The 21,484-nt window shown below is 25.6% G+C and overlaps 1 protein-coding gene across 1 annotated transcript in view; it reads left to right on the forward strand.

The window, feature by feature from the left end:
* Nucleotides 1–209: 209 nt before the first annotated feature.
* Nucleotides 210–21,484, forward strand: part of LOC124418861 — a 131,907-nt gene continuing 110,632 nt past the window's right edge. Inside the window, exon 1 of the mRNA XM_046946559.1 lies at nt 210–798. The gene's annotated coding sequence lies outside the window, so the exon portion shown is untranslated. The remainder of the gene's footprint in view (nt 799–21,484) is intronic.

The raw sequence follows: 21,484 nt of genomic DNA on the forward strand, positions 1-21,484 counted from the left end.
GAAAATTATAACAAGAAAAAAAGTTAAAATTTACTTTAACCAAAAAAATATATTTACTTCTGTAAACCAACATTGCCACATATTTCTGGGACAGACAGACAGACACAAACAAACATACATAATATACAAAGACAAACAACATATTAATTTATTAAATACTAACAACGAACAGTTAATTAAAAAAAACTATAACATACTATTATTACAATTTTGGTTTTTTTGATACCCTTAATTAAAAATAAACAATTAATTATTAAACAAAATAATTGAACAAATTTAGCAGAAAGAACAAAAAAACAATTGACAAAAATTTGTCATAAATTAAATATTTAAACACTTGGAGAAGTGTTAATAGTACACAATAAACAATATATAAACCAAATAGAAAAAAGTGGACATAATAGATTACTTTGTTATTAAACAATAAAAATTTCATACTAAAACCAACATAAAAAATAAAACATCAAATACATTTTCATGCAAAAAATCTCATGTAAAAAATGAAAAATCATAAACATTAGGAGTGAGAAAGCGAAAAAAAAAACAAATTAAAAACCGGAAATGAAAACAATTTCAATTCATAACATATACACAAAAAAATATAACATTCTACACAAATACTATATCAAAGACAAACAAGTGTTTGTTTTAGTGCGTGTTTAAATATTAAACAATAGATAAAATTAAAAAAAAAAAAAAAACTATAAAAAATTTTAAGTGTTTAATTATACATCAATTGAAAAATCTTAAATTCATCATTTTACAAACAACGTTTAAAAACGCTAATATTTATTTAAGGTAAGTGAATTTTTATTTATTTTATAAATCAATTGTATATTTTAATTTACATTGAAAACATATGTTTTTTGAAAGAATTTTAATGTAAACAAGCGGTCTTGTTTGATTAATTTTTATATTTATAATTCAAACAAATATTGTGATTTACTACTTTGATATATATTCGAATTTTCATATTTAGATAATTAGTCAGTTTTGCATATGTTAGAATTATAATGATCCCGGTTTTAGGAATGAATATTTTGGAACTTTTAAACAAATAATTTGAATTCTTTTTTTTCTAGATTTTAAAAATTTTATCAAAACGCTCTTTATTTCAATAAAAGAATAGAAGTATGATCATTAAATAAAAAAATGCCTATCGTAAAAAATGCAATACAAAATATGTTGAAACTTTTTACTGTATTTTTTACGATTCTCTACAAAACAGTTTAATCACTAAAACTTTATTAAAATACTCTTTTTTCCATTTCTCAAATTTTATTTACATTATTTACGACATTTTAATTAAATAAATTTTTCTGCAAGCGCACATGTTCAAGAATTTTTGTAACATTTCCATGTACAAATGTAAATCAACTGTTTTAAAAACACATCAAATATTAAATAAACTGAAACGTTTTACAATAAAAACAAGAGACATATAAACACACACAAAAACATTCCCTTAGGATAAATAAAAACAAAGAAAAATATGTTCTACAACATTACAGCAATAAACAAAAATTTTCTAAAGAAAACAAATCAAAATTCCTCTAAAATAAACTTGAATGATGCTGATCTATGCGGCTGCCACCGATGTTGTTGCATCTTTACGGCAAAACATATTTCACATACATAAAAGTAATAAAACTGACTGTTAAACATTAAAAGGCAGTGAAGGGTGTATATTAAATATTTTTATGCAAGTGTTTAGAAAAAAGCATCTTTTAATACTTTAAATAAAAATGACATATGTCTCTATGTATGTTAAATTGTATGCCCCTCACTGTAGAAAATATGAAATAAATACAAGTAAACACACAACTCTGCATATTTCTCATACTTATATGGCAGCAACATTAATACACAAATATGCAACATTGAAAACATGTACATATGTATATATGTTTAAGTTGATTTTAGTACTTTGTTTGTTGTGCTAAAAATAACAAATCACAACAGTATCAAATCAACCACTCACGCTATTGTAGCGGGAACATACGACATGTCTCAACAAAACCAAAACACAAACAACAACAACAGCAATGACATCCAACAACTTCCTTTTCCTCCAATTCAAACATGTCATTCTTTCACTCTTTTGCTCTTAGAAAAAGTTTTTTACTTGTTTATTGAATGATAAGTATTTCAATGATGATGATGATGACTAAAATGTTTTTGTATGAACACAAATATTATATATTAGGGTGGCATTAAATTTGTTTCTAAAATTGTTTAATTGTGCTATTTATGTTTACAATAAATGAGATTTCTCTACTTTCCTCTATTGTGCAAAAGCCGAGGATAAAGATTAAGCTAAAGCTCATGCTTTAGCCTATAGTCTAGACTATAGTCAATATTATAGTCAGAACTACAGTACAGAATATATTTAAGATTATGGTCTATAGATTTAACCATAGCCCACTATAGTCAATATACAGAATAGACTTTATACAGTCCAGACTATAGTTCATACTATATGAATAGTTTAAAGACGCCAGAATATACTGCAGACTATAAACTAGAATAAATAGTTGACTTTAGTCCAAAATAAGGACTACTATATATTACAGAATATAAACCAGACAATAGTCCAAAATAAGGACTAATATATATTACAGAATATAAACCAGACAATAGTCCAGAATATATACTATCATATACAAACGGAACCAGCCTAAATAATATGTGCATAAGTATGTGTTTAACATAAGAAAAAATTAGCGCAATTTTTTTTTTACATATTTAAAAAAAATATATATCTAAAATTACGCCATTGTTAGGCTGGATGCCCTGAGCAACAAAATTACATAGACAGAGATTAGACACTGACATGAAATTTTGATTGGAAAATTACTCAGCGTGAAAACCAAACAATAATAATAAAATTTTTCAACACCACATTTATTGAAGTGCTAAGTAGTTTTTAGCTTTTGGACTGTTGGACAGTGGGTAGTGGATAAATTTAATTTCTAAATGAAAACAATCTAAAATATGAAAATTTATAGTTCGAAACTAATGAATTAAATTTTAATATAATATTATTTTTAATTAAGACTTAATAATTCATTCTTACACTTCTCTGTCAAAAACTATTTTTTCTCTGTCTAATACAACTATCACAATGGCATTTTTAATCCAAATAGAATCTGTTGTCACAAAAACCGCTTAAAATCACAAATATTTATAAAATATAAATTATCGAAAATATTAAATAGCTTCAGACATATAATTAATCTTAAATTAGCTGACATAAATTTAAAATGACATTTCGAAAAGTTAACATTAAAATGACAACTCTTTTGTTGTCAACTGCAACACCATTTGAACACTTTTCTGGGAAAAGTATTGCTTTTTTCCCCCATAACAAAATCTAATTTCAAATTTTCATCTATTACATGCATAATATCCTCTTTTATTTCATTGAATTTTTGTTGTTGCTGTAGCTGCTGTTGTTTATATATTTAGTTATAAAAATAACAGCAACAACGAAACACACAAAAATAAATATATTATTTTTAGAATGTTCATCCTCTAAATATTCAATTTCCGAAAAATAAATATTCGTTCAATCGAAGGTGTGTTCACAAGTGTTTATAGTGTGTTTTTTTGTGTTGTTGTTATTGTTGGCTGTGTGTTCATTGTTGTTGTAGTTTTGGAACCCTTTGGCTCATTTCAATTTATTTGTATTCAAAATTTCATTTTGTTTTTGCTATTATTATATTTAAATAGCAATCAATTTATTTTTGGGAATATTTTTATTAAAAATGTTATTTGAAACATTTGTGTGGCGTGTTCACAGAATTTTTTTGAAGTTTTTAGCTTAACAATTTTAAATTAAATTTCTTTATTTTTTTATAAAAATTAATTCTTCTCATATTGTAAATTTTAATCAATTTTCTATGTTTCTAGTTATGAGTTTGTATTTTCGTTTCCATAGTATTTTCTTAAATTTCTTGTTTCTATAAGCCAATGCGAACCAAGGACATAAGCATTAATAAGGTTTCTACACAGATACAGCAAGAAATCAAAAAACTTTCTAATAAAAAAGGGTTCTGAAAATTGTTCAAAATATTAATAACATTTAAGTTAAATTAAAACTATAAACATTTAACCACATAATTAATTGCATCACTAATTATGGTTAGAAAATATAAAAAAAGGAAAAAACTACTGAAATTAGATAAGCACAAGTTGAAGAAGAAAAAATATATCTCATCTTGTATAATTTCTGGTATTTAACCTCTTTTAACTTTTTTAAATGATAAAAATTATTTAACCACAAACTTAAGACATGTGTTACGTAAAGTTTATCTACGTCTTCTTCAAACAAGTTTCCTATTTCTTTAAAAGGAATATATGTATGTACGCACTTGAAAATAATAAATTCTTTAGAGAACCGTTCAAAATTAATATAGTTTCACAAAGTCTTGAAGAGGTGTATAAAAGTTTTTATTCTTTGAAAGTTCTACTTTCTTTCCTTAGCACACATGTGTGTGTTTGTGTCATTTTATGGTATATGTGATGTGTGTTTCTTGTTTCACCTACCCAGCAGTTTAACAAGGACACTGCCTAACATTTAGTTAAAAAAGTATAAATAGAACTTATATAATATAGCAGGATAAAAATTTTAAAATATACTCTAAAGGGGCTTCCTGTGAAAATTAAGTAAACTTTCATATACATACATATATCTAAATATCATTTCATAAAATTATAATCACTAAACCAGTACAGTCGCCCTAACTGCTGGATTGTTCTCTTAAATAAAATTTTAAAAAGGGGAGAAAACATCTTTAGTTTAACTATTTAATTCAAACTCGTAAATTGAGGATTTTTTCTTATGCTTGTATATAATTAAAAAATAAATTTATATAAATTAGATTTCTTTGCACTAATTTTGATCAAGATATATTTCTTGTTGGGGTTTTTATAAAAAGATATTTTCTAAAAAAGTTATTGGATTTCTTGTATTTAATTTTATTTTGGGTGTATGTTTAAATAAGTGCAAATTAGTATTTTTTGCCAATTTTTCGTAATAATTTGTTTCATTTTTATAATTAACAAGTAAATAAATGTTACTTTGGCTACTTCGTACAAGGAAAAGAAATAACATTTGTTTGATAATATAGTAAAAAGGATAAAATCAATTAGCATTTTCTGTAGTGTTAACTAATATATAACATCTTTTAATATAAAAACAAGTAAGAAATTATAGTCGGGCAAGACAGACCCTATACCTCTTACAGAAATAAAATGTGATTTAGTTTTTATAATAAAGCATTTATGTTGAATAGTACCTTGAATTGTGGACATTTAAGTCAAATTTTGAAGCTGGCTTTTATATAGAAGCTAGGTTCAAAATTAAAAAGTCCATGAGGGTAATCAATGCTGATATATAACTTGGTTTTGCAGCTTTTTGAAGAGATACGAGTATATTAAACTTAATTATGAACTTTGAAGCCATACTTGGCGTGTTCAGTTGTCTCCGATACCATAGTATATTATATTATCTCTAAAATTGCGAACTGTACTTTGATTACGAAGTGTACAAGCCCTTTTCGGTGTTCAGTAGTATAGGTGAAATAATGGACCGATCTTAACCATTTCAATAGACTTCGTCACTGGGACTATAGAAGACCATGTACCAAATTTAATTGAATCATCTTCAAAATTGTGACCTGTAGTTTGATTGCAAGGTTTACATGGGTATTTTTAGTTTCTAGGTTCTCATTTATGCAACAGGTAATCCTTCATGTTTCTAGGTGCAATAATATAAACAAATTTAAAATGCCTTTAGAAAAGAGGTACCAAGTGGAACCATTTTATAGCATCTCAATTAATGCGGGCTCTACATACTTAATTTTATGTTTATAGCTTCATTATTACAGAAAATTTAAAAAAATTTAAGAACGAGAAAGTTCCAAATAGTTCCCAACCAAATTCAAAAACTACTTTTTGAAGACCGAAAATGTACAAAAAAAGTGCTATTTTTTATATGTTTTAACTTAGTCCTCGCTCTACATGAAATTTTCAGAGGATGTTGATTTCACCAATTGATTGAACCGATTTTGTTGATTTTAACTAGCCTTCTTCCTTACACATGTCCCACAGAAGATTTATTGAAAATCCTGCATGTAGATAAATAGACAGACGCACGGATAGCCGATTGGCTATGTCGACTTCGCTACCTATATGCTTCATAGGAAAAAATTAAAAATTATATTATAAAAATTAAATCCGCATCTTAGTTCCTCCTGGCTTAAGATATTAAATAATTCCTATTTTAGTATATTAATACTTAATTTAAGGCTCAGTTAGTTTTTTTCTTTTCATCAAACAAAAACGGTTCGGTCCGGTTCCGTTAGACAAAAACTAATCATGAAAAAGAAAATATATACTAACTGAGCCTTTAAAGTTTAAACAGTTAGGAATACAGAAGATTCAGCTACACCGAATCTTATATACCCTGCACCTTCTCCCAGGGACATATTATATTGATGATAGATCCAATAACACCAAGATTTTTGCAATTGCGGAGAAAAAAGTTGTTACCAGTACATCTAGTCTGCCACGACTAATAACTGGTGATATAATTTCACTCTTCGGATATTATTTGAAATTATTTGACACTATGGGACTATGTCCCGGCTGGTCGATAAGAACCACTTTAAAACCACAGTGTTCCCATTTCAAAAACTTCTTTTATTTTTAAGATGTAAATTATAAATCAACGTTTAAATACTGTGTACCTATAATTTCTAATTATTTTATAAGAACTTTAAAATTTTTGTCACTTCAAATTAAACACATATCGCTCATTTACTATAAGACTGACATATTCCAAATTTTTGTTTTTTTTTTTTAACTGGTAACTACACACCATATTTTGATGATTATTAGATAAATTAAACTTTAATGAAAAACATATCAATCTCTACTAAAGAAATCTGGTTTAATTTTTCAAATCCCTTGATTTGTTAAAAAGTTATTTAAAAAATAGTTATATATTACTAAACATTCAAAGTCGGTTGTCTCGAAACTAGCATTTTTGGATTATTCCAGTTTTGCAGTAAACGAGTGATATATTTGTTTTAATATTATTGATTTTTTTAATTCTGCTCTCTCCCATCAACAATGATTTGTTTACAAATTTCTTTTGAAGAGACACCTTTTCAGTGCTCTCATTATAAAATAAACAAAAGAGAAGAAATAAACTCCACTCATTTATTTACGGTTTTCTCATTGGATTTAAGAAGATCAATTAGTTGTTTGTGTAATTTGTTAAGTGGTGGGAGCAATAATTGTAAATAGAATATGTTGTTTTTGTTTTCTTTTATGTATTTATTTTGCCGTTAATGATTTCAATAAATTTTTACAAATTCTTTCATTTTAGTGTTTTTCTTAAACTCGCGGTGATTAGTAGGTTTAAAATCAGTGCTAAAGAAGTGATTATTAAAAAAATATGATTATTAATTTTTAAAAAAGAAGTTAATTGAAATAAAATTTATATTAATATTTAAATATTAATTAAGCGAAAATTATATATAAAATAAAAGTAACATGTTGTTATAATTAAAATTAAAAAAGTGCAATATATGAAGTTTTTTTTACAAAAGTAAATTAATATTAAAGAAATATAATAAAAAGGTGTAATATATGTATAATATTTTTGAATTAACAAAACCCATGAAATAATTCATGGTGATAGAAATAGTTATAATAGTTGATAACAAGTAAAAAAAAAAATAAAAATGTTTAAATTTTATTTAATGGATTTTCACGTTACAAAATTATATTAAATAGAACTAAATGCTAAAAATTTGTTATTTTTTCTGCTGCAAAATAAGAGGAATAATTTGTGAATTAAAGGTAAAACTTCAAATAAATAATAAACTCTCAAATACTGCAAAATACAATAATAACCCTTTTTAGAAATATAAATACTTTTTTTTAATCAAAGCTGTTCTAAAACAATTAAAAAGTCAAAATCCTAAGAAATCATATTTTATTCGCATAATAGAAAAAAGGTGTAATATTTGCTTTTAAAAGTTTCCCTAAATTATTGCCTAAAAGCAAAAGGGGAAAAATAAAAATAATTTTATAAAGTGTTTAAAAATCCATGAAATTGGTTAAAGTAAAAAAAACAACTTAAACCACAGTCTAAGGTCATAATTAGAAGCTTAATAACAGGGGTCGCTAACAAATATTCATTAGTATATATTATTTATTTATTTAAATTTCTTTACTTAAAAAAAACTACTTTAATTTTATTTTTTTACTCCCCTTGACTCTTCATCATTTTTAGAAACCAAAAAAATTTATATTTATTTATTAAAAAAACAACAAGTACAAGCAATAGCAGCATAATAATTTCTAAAAAAAATGTTTCATACTTGAGTAATTTTTCCTAATGCTTTCAAAACTCATAAAATACAATGAAAAACAAGCAACAAGAAAATATTATTATTTTTATGTTTGATATTAATTTGCATTTATTATGGCCAACGTCAGCAACATTGCAAAAATTTGATTACTAACAGTAAAACTTTATATCTTTCTTTTTGCCTTGTCTTCTGCGTCTCCGTCTTCAGCTTTGTCTTGCTTGTTTCTTTACTTTTTACTTTGTGAATCCTTGTTTGTTTTTTTATAAAGTATAACTAACGGTTTGCTTACTTGGGTTGGCGGTTATGTTGTTGTTTATTTGCTATTATTGCTCTCTTCCCTTCTCCTTACATTTTAACCATATTTACCGTTTTAAAGTTTTTCATTTGTTTTATATAGTGATTCTTATAATATTTTTCCTACTTGTTGTAGTTATTCTTATTTTCCTTCGTTACAACTCAATGATTTTGTTTCTATTGTAGTTGTTGTTATTGTTATTATTATTTGTAATAAACTAAGACTGACTGCATTAAAATGTGTAAGACTTTGAAGAAATAAGGATTGAAATTTCTATTAGAATTGTGTAGTGTTAGAATTTTGTTGGTTTAGTGGGTATTAGAAGGTATTTGCTAAAGTGTGTTTACACTATAGATGGTCAAGTGACAGCAAAGATTTACTTGTAAACAGAATAGGGAAATGTAATCAAATTAAGAAATGACTTACGTCACGGAAGAAGGGAAAATTAGCATATAATGTAAAAAAAAATAAAAATAGTGAATATTGTTTTAAATAGGGAATATTGTACAAAAATTAAAATTTATCTTTGAGTTTCTGTATTAAAATAAATGTAAATCAATTTTCTACATGTTTTTTCAATAGATTACATACACTGAAAATAATCCATGCTTAACATATATAATACGAAATATTATGTAATAAAGCCCATTTCTATTTTTACGAAAGAACAGAAATTAACATAATGATATTAATCATATTATTTAAATTTAAGAAAAAGTTTAATATAATTCACAAACTTTTTTCTTTAAAAAAAAACTAAAAATTCGTGTGAATTATAATTTGTTTAATAAAAGTACAAAAATTACTTTATATAAACTAACACTTTTGTTATTTCGTAAATTTTACCATACTTATTTAAAATTTATATTTTACGTGGAGTAAAACAACAAAAGATTTGTGTGAATTTAATTTCAAGTCATAAAAACGTCAAATTTTGAACCCTATCCAATTTCTTGCATTTTAGATTTTATCGAGGTTCAAAAAGAATTTTATTCAATTTTTATACCCTACACCACTATAGTGGGGAGGGTATTATACGTTTGTGCTGATGTTTGTAACATACAAAAATATTGGTTCAATACCCACCTTAAAGTATACCGATCGATTCAGAATCATTTTTTGAGTCGATTAAGACATGTCCGTCCGTCCGTCTGTCCGGCTGGCTGACTGTCCATGTAAACCTTGTGCGCAAGGTACAGGCCGAAATTTTCAAGATAATTTGATGAAATTTGGACCAAGCATTTTTTGGCACAAGGACGAAGCCTATTGAAAATGGTTGAAATCGGTCCATTATTTCACCTAGCCCCCATACAACCGTACCTCCCGATTTGAACTGTTTATGCTATAATTACGTCAAATATTCTGCTATCTCTCTAAAAATTGGCACAAATAAGTTTTATATAAGTATAAATGATATTGCAGATTTTCGTAAGGATCGGCCTATATTTGACCCTAGCCCCCATACAAACCCCCCTTCAAAAAATGACTTAAACGTCTAAAATTGACTTGTAACCATTTGTATCGCAATGAAACTCAACAAAACTAACTGTTATTTAGAAATATATCCTTTTCCCAAATTTATCGAGGATCGGCATATATTTTACCTATATAAAGCCTCATTTAGAAATTTTAGTTTTTTATCAATAAATGGCTTAAATATTTTGGAATTATGGTAATATTCAACATAAAAGTTTCCTTACAAAAAATAAAAATTTTATAAAAGTAAAAATTGTAAAAATATACTCATGGTGTAGGGTATCATATGGTCGGCCATGCCCGACTATACTTTCCTACTTGATTTTTTTTAGGAAAATTAAACCACTAGATATTTTTAACCATTGAATAGTTGAAACTTTGGAGAACTTTGAATCACTATTTATACAAAGAATGTTTAAACCGAGTATAAATCGAAGATGGTAAGGTAAAATCTCTTTTGAAAAATTTTTGAATTAGTAGAGTAATTAAAAGTAATACAGACTTTAATAAACGTTTAATGAATTAAAAGTTAATTTTTGTGTAAGCAGAAGTTATTTACACTATTTTGATCTTAAGCTGTGCTGTTTAACCCTTAATGTCGAGAAGAAAACGTGAAAACTTATGTTTATGATTTAATTTTAGTATGCTGAATTTGGAAAGTATAACATTTTCAGAATTTGCGTTTTCCCTAATGAGTTATGAAGGGTCAAAGTTAAATGTCGAATATATTTGACATTCGAAAAACAGTCACCAAAAAGTAACAACAATATCTTTTATATAACAATATAATAAAATTTAAACCTGTATAGTCCGATCTAGTAAATTGAAGCTGTTTTTTAAATGTTGTTAAAAAGTACTTTTTGAAAAGTGACAATTAGTGACAATTTTTAAAAACCAGATTTTAAAATACTTTAAAAATACGTAAGATCATTAAAAATCTAAATATTAAATATAATGTATTCTTAATTTTCATCTAAAAGAAAAAATAAAACTGAAGTTAAAAATTAGATTAAAAAATTGTCATAAAACATAGTCGATTGTAATGTGGAATATATTCCACAAAACCACGGAAAGGGTAAAAAACCCAAATTAAAAAAGAACAGAATTGAGCAAACTTTGAAAAATTAACTAAAATTAAAATACTTTTGCATTCTTTACAAAAATTAAAATAGTACTTGGAGATGGATAACGAAAACAAATTATTTAATTTAATTGAAAAAAGATTAGAGTTTCAGTAGAAACTCTCGCTGTTATAGCATCTTAATTATGACCAAAATGGTGTTCGGATTTAGCGTAGCTTAAAAGTTTTCATATGATTCACATATGCGATTAGCTTTTTATATTGTACTAATAGAGAAATCGTTTTGGCGCAAAAAAACTTTTACAAATTCAAAATTACTACATAAATTTTAATTTTTATTTGTTCAACATAGGTATGAATTGCATTTTTAAACATAATTGCTGGCAGATGGTTTTGTGCTTCATTAGGCACAGAACAATGCTGTATTTTAAAACACATCATACCATTGAAGTATAAATAATCAATTTCAATATACACATACATTAGGGCTATAACTTTAAATATATATTTTTTTTAATTTCAAATTGCACCTATCTATTTTACAGAGCATATACAAAACAATGTCCAAAAAGATTATCATCTTTTCCCGAGATATTTACTTAAAACTTTAAATATTTCTAATTTAATAATACAAGATCAAAAATTTTTTTCTCACTGTTTGGCCGACTTTATTTAGCCGAAGAAAAATGATGGAAAGAACTGCGGTTTATCTCTCTTTTTAATTGTATACCCAAATATGTAAACTCATAAAAATCCATGTAAATTTATTTGTCAATTGTTTTACAAAATAGATTTGCCGCGAACAAAAAGTATGACTTTGAACATTACCCTCTACGATTTCGATTAAAATTGGTATATATCCCTTGTTTAAGTATGAAATTTAAAGTTTATTAAAATTTTTAAATTCTTTAAAGTTTAGATTTTATTGATATACATTCATTAAATTTGTTTGAGTCTACAAGGAATTAAGAAAAGGACTGAAAATGAAAATATCGCTTACTATGTGAAAACGCTTCATTTTAAAATCATAAAATAGCTATCGAAGGGATTATATAGACATTACACAAACTATTGACATTATTACAAACTATTGACTATTTTTAAGAGCCTCAATATATCAAAACAAACTTATGTATATAAGATTTGTCTAATATTTTCCTTGGTCATGATAATCAGAATCAAATCATTGACATATATGCATAAAATTTATTTTATCAATAACATTTAAATTGATTTTATAAATTTAACCAAAAATTTCAATCTTGTTGTTAATCAAGCAAAAATTTGATGAATTTATTGCATGAACAAAAATAATTCAAATAACTAAAATCAAACCTATAAAAAGTAAATTAAATATTAATTTTTCAATAAAATAAAGAAAACCTTTTTATACCTTTTTTATTTAGTTTTTCACCCTTTATGTCTAAAACACACAAATTCTTCGCACACTTGGCCATCACCAAAAATACAAGCTGTATTGGCTCTACTTTGTTCTGCTCAGAGTGGATGAGAATTTTGTTTTTTGAAATAAAATCATCCAACGGTAAAGTGTGAAAGTATTTGCGTTTTAGACTAAAACTTTTTATTCTTGTTTCGTGTGTTTTTTTGTTCTGTATTCTAGTTACCTGAATTTGACTGGGTTTAACTCTTTTTCAAGCAAATATTTTATTTATTTCAATTTTATTTAACTTGCAACCATTTACTTTATTTAACAAAATTTACAAATTTTTTTTGTATGTTCTATTTTCCACTCGTTAGTTGGAGCAGTACGTGCAAACGGAGGAATAGTGAGTGGGTAGAGTTTTTGGAAATTTTATAATGTTCAGCAAAAATTGACTGAATGACTGACGTTATATTTATATAGTACTATAGATGGTTATTTTCTTCAGTTTCTCTTTTTAATTTGGTGTTTTAGTTGTTGGCGTTTTTGGTTAAGGGGTTTTTTCGAGTTGGGTTTTTATGTTTTTCTTTTCCAGATTCTGTTGGTGTTTAGTATTTGATGATGATGGTAGTAAATTTTTGACTTTATGCTGCTGTCTGTAGTGGTTGATGTTGCTTGGTTTTACTTTGGTATATTGTTAATAATTAATTTGCATGATAGTCATACTTTTCTCCACAGCACTTGCTGCCAGGAAAGAAGCCTTTATTATTATTTTTTGTTCCTTTGGTTCTAAAAGAAAACACGTTCAAAATATTCTAAAGCCAACTAAAGTAAATGAGATTCTGGTGTAGTTTACTTGTAAAAAATGGAAAATTTATAATTTTTAACATTTTTCTCCTAATGCTGTTTTCGACATGTTGAAAAAGTAATATTGTTGATAAAGGATATGAAGGATTCAAATTTATTAGCTACATTTCAGTTTTTTTATTAAAATATACTTTAGGTGTTTTGGGTTCAGTGCTCTTTCTTTTTTCTCTTAGACAGATCTGTTGCACTCATATTTAAAATGTTTTATTAATTGAAATACAAACATACTTACTTGTATAAATTTTAAACAATCATTATTTGCATGCATTTGCCATAACATAACAGGAATATGTACAATACCGTTTAAACTTTAGCCCTCTTAAATTGCAATTTAACTGAAAATTTCAATGTTCTATTGTTGAAAAAAAACTAGCAAAACAATACATTATTGTTTGCAAATGCAGTTTAATACAGATGAAAAAATCTCTGCAAAAACTAACTGCGTGCATTGTCCTGTTCATAATGTTTTATTCCGAGAAAATCTGCCACAAATATACACCTATGTATACATTTTCCCCCTCAACCTGCAGTCATTATTTCAAGCTCAACTTAACTGCAATGATGATGTTTATTGTAATATTCGCTATACGGTTGTGGCAACAAAACAATGATTTATAGTAAAATAAAACAAGTAATATTTATATGTTGCAACAATTAACGCTCAATGATTGATACAATTATTTTGAATTATTTTGAGTGTATATCAGTAACAGCATTGCTATCTTCTTGTTGCCGCGCCAGAGTATGAAGTTAAAAGAGGTAACAAATATTAAATAAAACAAACCATAAATCCATCAATTTGCCATACAAACTGCTATCGGTGCGGCAAAAAAGTATGGCGATGATGCCACAGCAACGTATGTAAATATTGTTATAGAAAAAAAAAAACATAAATTAAAAACTCCAGTAATAGCAACTACAAAATTGTATGTTATATTTCAATATGAAAATTATAAAATATAAACGAGTTATATACAAGTTTTTTTTATAAAATTTTGCCTTATGCTACACTGCATCTAAGTATATAATATATACATTAATAACATTTTAACCCAAGTTTATATTGAAATTCTTTTGAGAGTCCAGTAGCACTTATAAACAAGTTAGTAATGGGCCTATTATTACAAAATTTAATTGATTATATATTAGCTAGTTTAAATCACTAAACGGTAATAAACCATAATGTTTTTCGGAATATCAATATAGCGCTATCAAAATGACAACAATACGTTGTGAAACTGTGAACAATGATCGTCAAAACTAGTTGTAAATAAAATGTGTTGCAAAAGTTTTACTTTTTATTCTTATCAGATTCTAAAACGAACTAGAATTTTTTGTATTATTTTTGGAATTTACATATATGCCCCTTACGGTGCACCAAAAATCACTTTGCGGAATGAATTACTCACAGGAAAACTTAAAATGTTTTTCTCGTAATAAGCTCAAAATTACGGAAAATTCTGAATCCCAGTTTTTAGACATTTGTTCTTTTATGCACAAGATTTGTCACGGCTAAAACAGGATTGCAAACAATTAATAAATAATGTACTTTTTAAATTAAAATAATAAATACAATTAAAACCACTATGAATGTATAGTCGCCATGGCCGATCATATCAAAAATTTACTTTAAATTTAAAAATTAATTTTAAATTTAATAATTAATAAGATACTATTTTTAAAATACACTATGGTAAAGAGTATATAAAATTTGCAAGATCGTTGTCTTTTTTGTTGACTTTGCAATTTGTAAAATTATATTGATTTTATTTTGTACATTTCCGTTTCTTTCTACTTTGCTTAAATTACAAATTCGTTCGAATCCAATCCATGTTAATATTCACATATGTATTATACAATCTATATGTATATAAAACAAACGCAATCCAAATGTCCATTAGGGTGTTCCGTGGACCACTTTTTAGGAGGAATACCTCTAGAAAGATTCGATTTAATGTACTAAACACGATAGTATTATTATTATTATTTTTTTTTTGAAAGGATCATTTCTGCAATATTTTCGAATTGCGTGTCAAAAATTAAATTTTTCCCGGGAAAAATAATTAAATTTGTTGTTTGTGTATTTCTGGTAAATTCCGAAATGGATTAAACCAAAACCCAAACTATTTTTTTAATGTATTTCTGTATGGGCTAATAATTACGACAATTTTGACACACATTTCTGTAAAGAGCGAAAATAATATTCCTCTCCAACCGTAAAAAAATCTTATTGTGAACCAAAAAAGAATTCTACAAAAACTTTCAAACTATTTTTGCCGTAATCAAGTCAAAATTTCGGAAATTTTAAGACCAATTTCGAAAAAATTTAAAATATTTTATTTTTCAAAAATTACCCTGAGGTCAGGATTTTTATTGTATTTAGTACATTAATACGCTTCGACTAAGTAGTATTCTTATTCTTAAAAAGGCGTTTCCTCGGGACACTCTAATGTGCATATATACATGTTAAAAAAGAGTTTGCTTACATATGAAGTTAAATTGATAATGGCAGATTTATTTCTGTTTTTCTTAAATTTTTCCATTTATTTTTATGGTTTTATTGTTTTTACTTAAATATTTACATGCATATTTTAATATGTGTCATTGTATGTAGCTTACATGTATGTATGAATATTAGGATAGTTCTCTATTAAATAAAAATTTAAGATATGTAATTTCAATAAAGGAAATTTTTCAAAACAAATTCTTAAAAAAAATGCTTTTTTATTCGACAATTTAAATCATCATAAAATTATGTTTATCCAATTAGCAAAAACCACCTTACTATTTACTACTCATATCAATTGGATTTACACACATATTATTTCCATTATTTTAAAACGTGAGACATTTTTAATATTAATTCATAAATGATTTGTTTTTTTTATAATTCTGCATATACGCAAAAAAACTATTTAATTTATAAATACGTATTACTGAAAAGTGATTGAAAGAAAAATATTTTATATGATTTTAACAATTATTATTTTATTTGAATTCCACCAAAATTGAAATTACAGCTCATGCAAGAAGTTCGAAAATATTTACTTACAGTTTTTAATTTGAACAAGTAGCAAACATTTACCATTAAATTTTTTTAATTTATTTTTGTTAATAAACATGGATGTTGGAATTTAATTTGTGATTTAATTGAATTCCATATGAAATTTTTATGTCGCTAAACAAACAATTATAGTTTGAGGGATTTTTTTAAAAATTTTTGAGGTTATAATACTTTTGATGTATTGTTGACCCCTAAGGTGAAGTATTTATATGTTCCTATTTCCTATATATTCATGTATTGGATTCTAAGGAATTCTATACTGTCCGTCTGTCTACATCAGAACAACTTGAGATAATATATCCCCCAAATTCTTTTTAATTGGTATTAAAAATTAGTACTATTGTACACAGTACCCATTCCACATAGCCCCAATATTAAAAGTAATTGTTAATTGGTATTTCACACCCTATTTTTAAGTAGTCATTTTATGTATTTATATCCAAAAGTAGTGCAGAACATTACATAATCATTTTTAGGCCTTACTTGGTAATGACACTTATTTTGTAAAGATTTTTTGTTAATAACATCTTCAATTTAAATCACTGACCAAATTTTTTAACTACTTTTAAACCAGTTTAAGTCTCTCATGCTGCTATTTAATTGTTTCTCCTTCAGTTGGCACAGTTTTAAGATATTTTCTCTTCTTCCCACAGTACCCCTTTGCATGCTTTTTTTTGTCAATTCAAAGAAAATTATAATTTTCAAGCCCTTTTATGTTTCATTTCTTTTTACCAAAGTTTTTTAATTTCATATTTTTTTTTGCATTTTGTAGTTTCTTGTACTTGTCATTGCCTCAATTTGTGTGCTACTTTTGTTAACCCGATTTTTTTTAATTAACAACCTGTATTCAAGAGCTTGTCGACTCCAGTGGCAATTTGTAGTTAAAAATAGAGCAGAATGTTTTTTATCCATGAAGAGAAAATAAACAAATTTTTTCCAAGTTTTCTTGTGATTATTTTTTTTTCAGTTGCCATTCCTGTTGTTCTTCGACGAGTCGAGTTGTTGACAGTAATTTTTTTGTTCAAAAAGTATTATTTGGTTGAAAAAACACAATCAAAAAGTCGAATGAATGAACGAACGAACGTATGTACGGGTAAAAAAATCGATTAAATGTAAAAATATTAAGCCAGCAACCAGAAGTGAAACAAATTTTATTAAAAAAATGCCAATATTCATGGATAGTAAGCAAACAGTATTCAATTTTAAAACTATGAATCAATTGAAAATGTATATGTTGGGTTTATACTTTTTTATGATTATTAATTAAGAAAGTAAGCTTGCAGTATGTAAACGTAAGTGAAAAAAAAAAAATACTGGAAAAAATTTGCAAATTAGAGCACTAGAATTTTAAATAGAAAAATAAATCAATAATAGAGGTGAATATTTTCTTAAAATGTTTTGAGTACAATGTGTTTAAAAAGTAAGTGTAGTTTTTGTGTAGAAAGTTTTTAAGTGAAAAATGTACACTTTACAGTTGTTATTCGGATATTTAGTTTCAACCAGTGTAATCTATTAACACCTGTTACTGGTTATCCCTATCTCCAATTACTATATTAATTTCTAACAAGTCCAAAAAAATTTTGTAATGTAATTGTAATTAAAAGATAATTTGTTGAGTTAGTAAAATTCATTACAAGGTTTTAGCTGGAATAAATCTAACAACTATTAACATTATGGAGATCTGTTCTAAGGATCGATGTAGGACAAATTATGATACAATTTTTACTTCTTATCTATATACAACTTTCATCTATACATTATTCTTTTCACAAGACATAAAATCAAATTAAAAGATTTTTTCTAAAATGTCTCTTTTTGTCTTTATTCAAACCCTTATCAATAACACCTTCTTTTATTTTGAACAAACATTTATTTGTCGTTTTTTATACATTTATTTATTACTTTGTTTGCATTTTCACTCATTCTATCCCTTGTTGTTAATTTAGTACATTTCTGTCTATCAATCTGTCAATTTTTTCTGTTTCTTTTGTTTATTTATTTGTTACAAATCCAATATTTTTTTCTATAAAATAGACAAATCTGCAAAATAATTTTGCATAGATTTGTCTTATTAAATTTTTAGTTTTTTTTGAGCCATTTTTTCTTTCTCGATTGTCTGCATATTACAATATTGAATTGTTTTTTTTTTTTTTTGACTTATGTTGCATTGATTTTTTTATCTTTGCCAGTTGTATGATCTTTGCTTTTAATGAATAAATTTAATATAAAGGAAAAAAATATTAAATAATAATTGACAGAAAAACTGAGTATGAGATTTTACAATTTTTACTGGTCACTTTGTTTAATTCTTGAAAGTGTAAGAAAAAATATGTTGCTTTTAAAGTTTAAAAGTTCGGCCTGTTTGAACCAATACATCTAAAAATCTTTTGCAAACCATCATATATACATATTTTATGAGAAATTTATCTATATTGTCGCATTGCTTATAGTATATCTTAATTTGAAATATAATTATTTTTAATCTCTTCTAAACTTTAACCTAAATAAATTGAAAAAGTTTCTGTTCCTTATATTAATGTTTTGATTAAATTTTCTTTTATTTTAATTAGCTGATGCTTAAATAAACATTATTAATATAATTAATTTTAAACAAATGCAAAAATACAAAATGTCGCCTTTACAAAATAATTTCCTTACAATGTATGAGGAGAAAAACTTTATTTCTTATTAAAAAATCGATATTTGTCACAAATAACCCTTTTTATGTCCTAAATGTGTAAACAGCAGTTTGTTGTTAAACAAACTTTAAAAGTTAAAAAAAATTATCAAAAATTTTCATTTATCTCAAAAGAAATATTTCTGCCAACTTAACTAAATGAGGGTGAATTGTAAAGAAAAAATAGAATTTTCTAATAAAAAAACTGTTTTTTAAACCCTTTCTTTTGTATAAGAAAACATAATATTTATGAATGAATACCTCTTTTAAATGAAAAAGAAATACAATTTGTATAACAAGGGATGATAGTACAAAAAGAAAATATCTATAATAAAAAAATAAAATACATATTTTTATTTGGACTTTTTTGCCTTGTTATATAGAATAAATACATATATTGAAGTGTATGAGGTGGACTTGTTTTATTTGCTTTCTAAACTATAATTGCCCAGCAAAAACTTACAAAAGTAATGAATTGAAATTTTTGATCTCAGTACCATATATTTCAAAAAATGTTTAGTAATCATTTTCGAGTGGCTCTAAAACTTTAAAATTTTGTGTTCATTGCGAGAAAATTAATTCAAAAATTTCAAGTATTAAGTATTTCAATATTAGGCCCTATTCGTACGTTGAAAGAGTATATTATAACTTTTTCCCAAGCTTTAAAGTTTAAACATAAAATCGAAAGTTATTGATAATCATGTGTCATTATTTTGTTCACGACTTATACTATAATCACTATAATCTTGTTGATGTATCATTTTATCAATTTTATGTCCTTCCATCAATTTTCATCATTCTTCTATTTCCTTCTACCTTACATATCTCCATTCTAAATATATTTTTAAAAAAGTGAATGTTCTATAAAAGTAAATAAAAATTCTTCTGTAATATTTTCTATAAAAACTCAAATTACTTTTCTTGAAATGCGTTAGTAATTCCGTCTTTATCGTGAAATATTCAATAAGTGTAAACTTAACTTATGTCTTATATTTTTAAATGACTTTTTAGTTTGCCTCTAACTGATAGTGTTAAGCTTCAATATGTATGTAAGGAAATTGCAAATTATTATCAAATTTATATTAGTCTACAACTATCTCGTCGAGTATTGCAAATTATAACTACTTTCAGCATATATATAATATATATATATATATATATACACACACACAAGTTTATTCAAGCATTCATTGGTTCCTTTTAACATTTCATTCATATTCTCAGTCATAACTTTATGCAACTGACATTAGTTAAGGGGTTTATTTATGGTCCCATGGTTTATGGTACAATACTTTAAACATATGTAAGTGTTTTAAACGTTTCTGCTGGCTGTGCTGGCTATTAGACCAAAAGTTTATAAGTAGGACCAATGTCTTCTTAGAGTTGTCAATGCTTAAAAAAAGTAAAATGTGTCTCTTTTTTCATTTTCTCAAGTTTTTGTTTATTTTACATCCTTTTTTGGGATGGTGGTTTCTAATAGTTTATTTTTCAGGGTTTCATTTCTTTTTTGCTGGCAATAACGGAATTAAAGTCTTGGTTGCCACTATTGGCTGCCAGAGTGGGGATGTTGATATTTTATTTGATGATATTAAAGTCAAACAAAAGCTTATTTTCAACATTTTTCTCTTAAGCAAAAAGAAAAACACTAAATTTTTTGTATTTTTTATTTTAGTTTATTTTGTTTACTTTTTTTTGGTGCTCTTTCGCTGATAATGTTGGCTGTCTTCTTTGTAAAAAAAGTTTTTTTTTTCACTTTTGTGAAAAATATTGTATTCTAAATTGTGGCAATCTTTAGAAAAAATTTTAAGAAAATATGTTACTTTTATTTTTATTTTACTATAGCATACTTTTCACACTGTATATTGATGTTTTAGTATATGTTGCAAAAATTACAGCCATTCATGTAAAAAATACTCTGAATTTTTAACTTTTTTCTAGTTGTCCTTTTTTGTATGTCTTGGCCATCAATATAACCATAACTATACTTTTCGTCTTTTCGAATTTTTGTCATAAAAATGAAAAAGACACTTTATAGTATGTAAAGCACAGTGGCAAAAATTAACTCTAAGGTCCAACTAGAGAAAGGTAGAAAGTAGCATTTATATAAAATAGAGCTTTTGATTAAAAAATCTAAACGCACTTTTTACTTTTATCTCTATAAAGAAAGAGTCTACTACACAAAAAGAAGAAATTATATTAAAAATTTTAATAGTAATTATATTTTTATTTTATTTTACCCACTGTACAACAATTGCT

The sequence above is a fragment of the Lucilia cuprina genome, chromosome 3, assembly GCF_022045245.1.
Source record: "Lucilia cuprina isolate Lc7/37 chromosome 3, ASM2204524v1, whole genome shotgun sequence".
Taxonomy (NCBI): domain Eukaryota; kingdom Metazoa; phylum Arthropoda; class Insecta; order Diptera; family Calliphoridae; genus Lucilia; species Lucilia cuprina.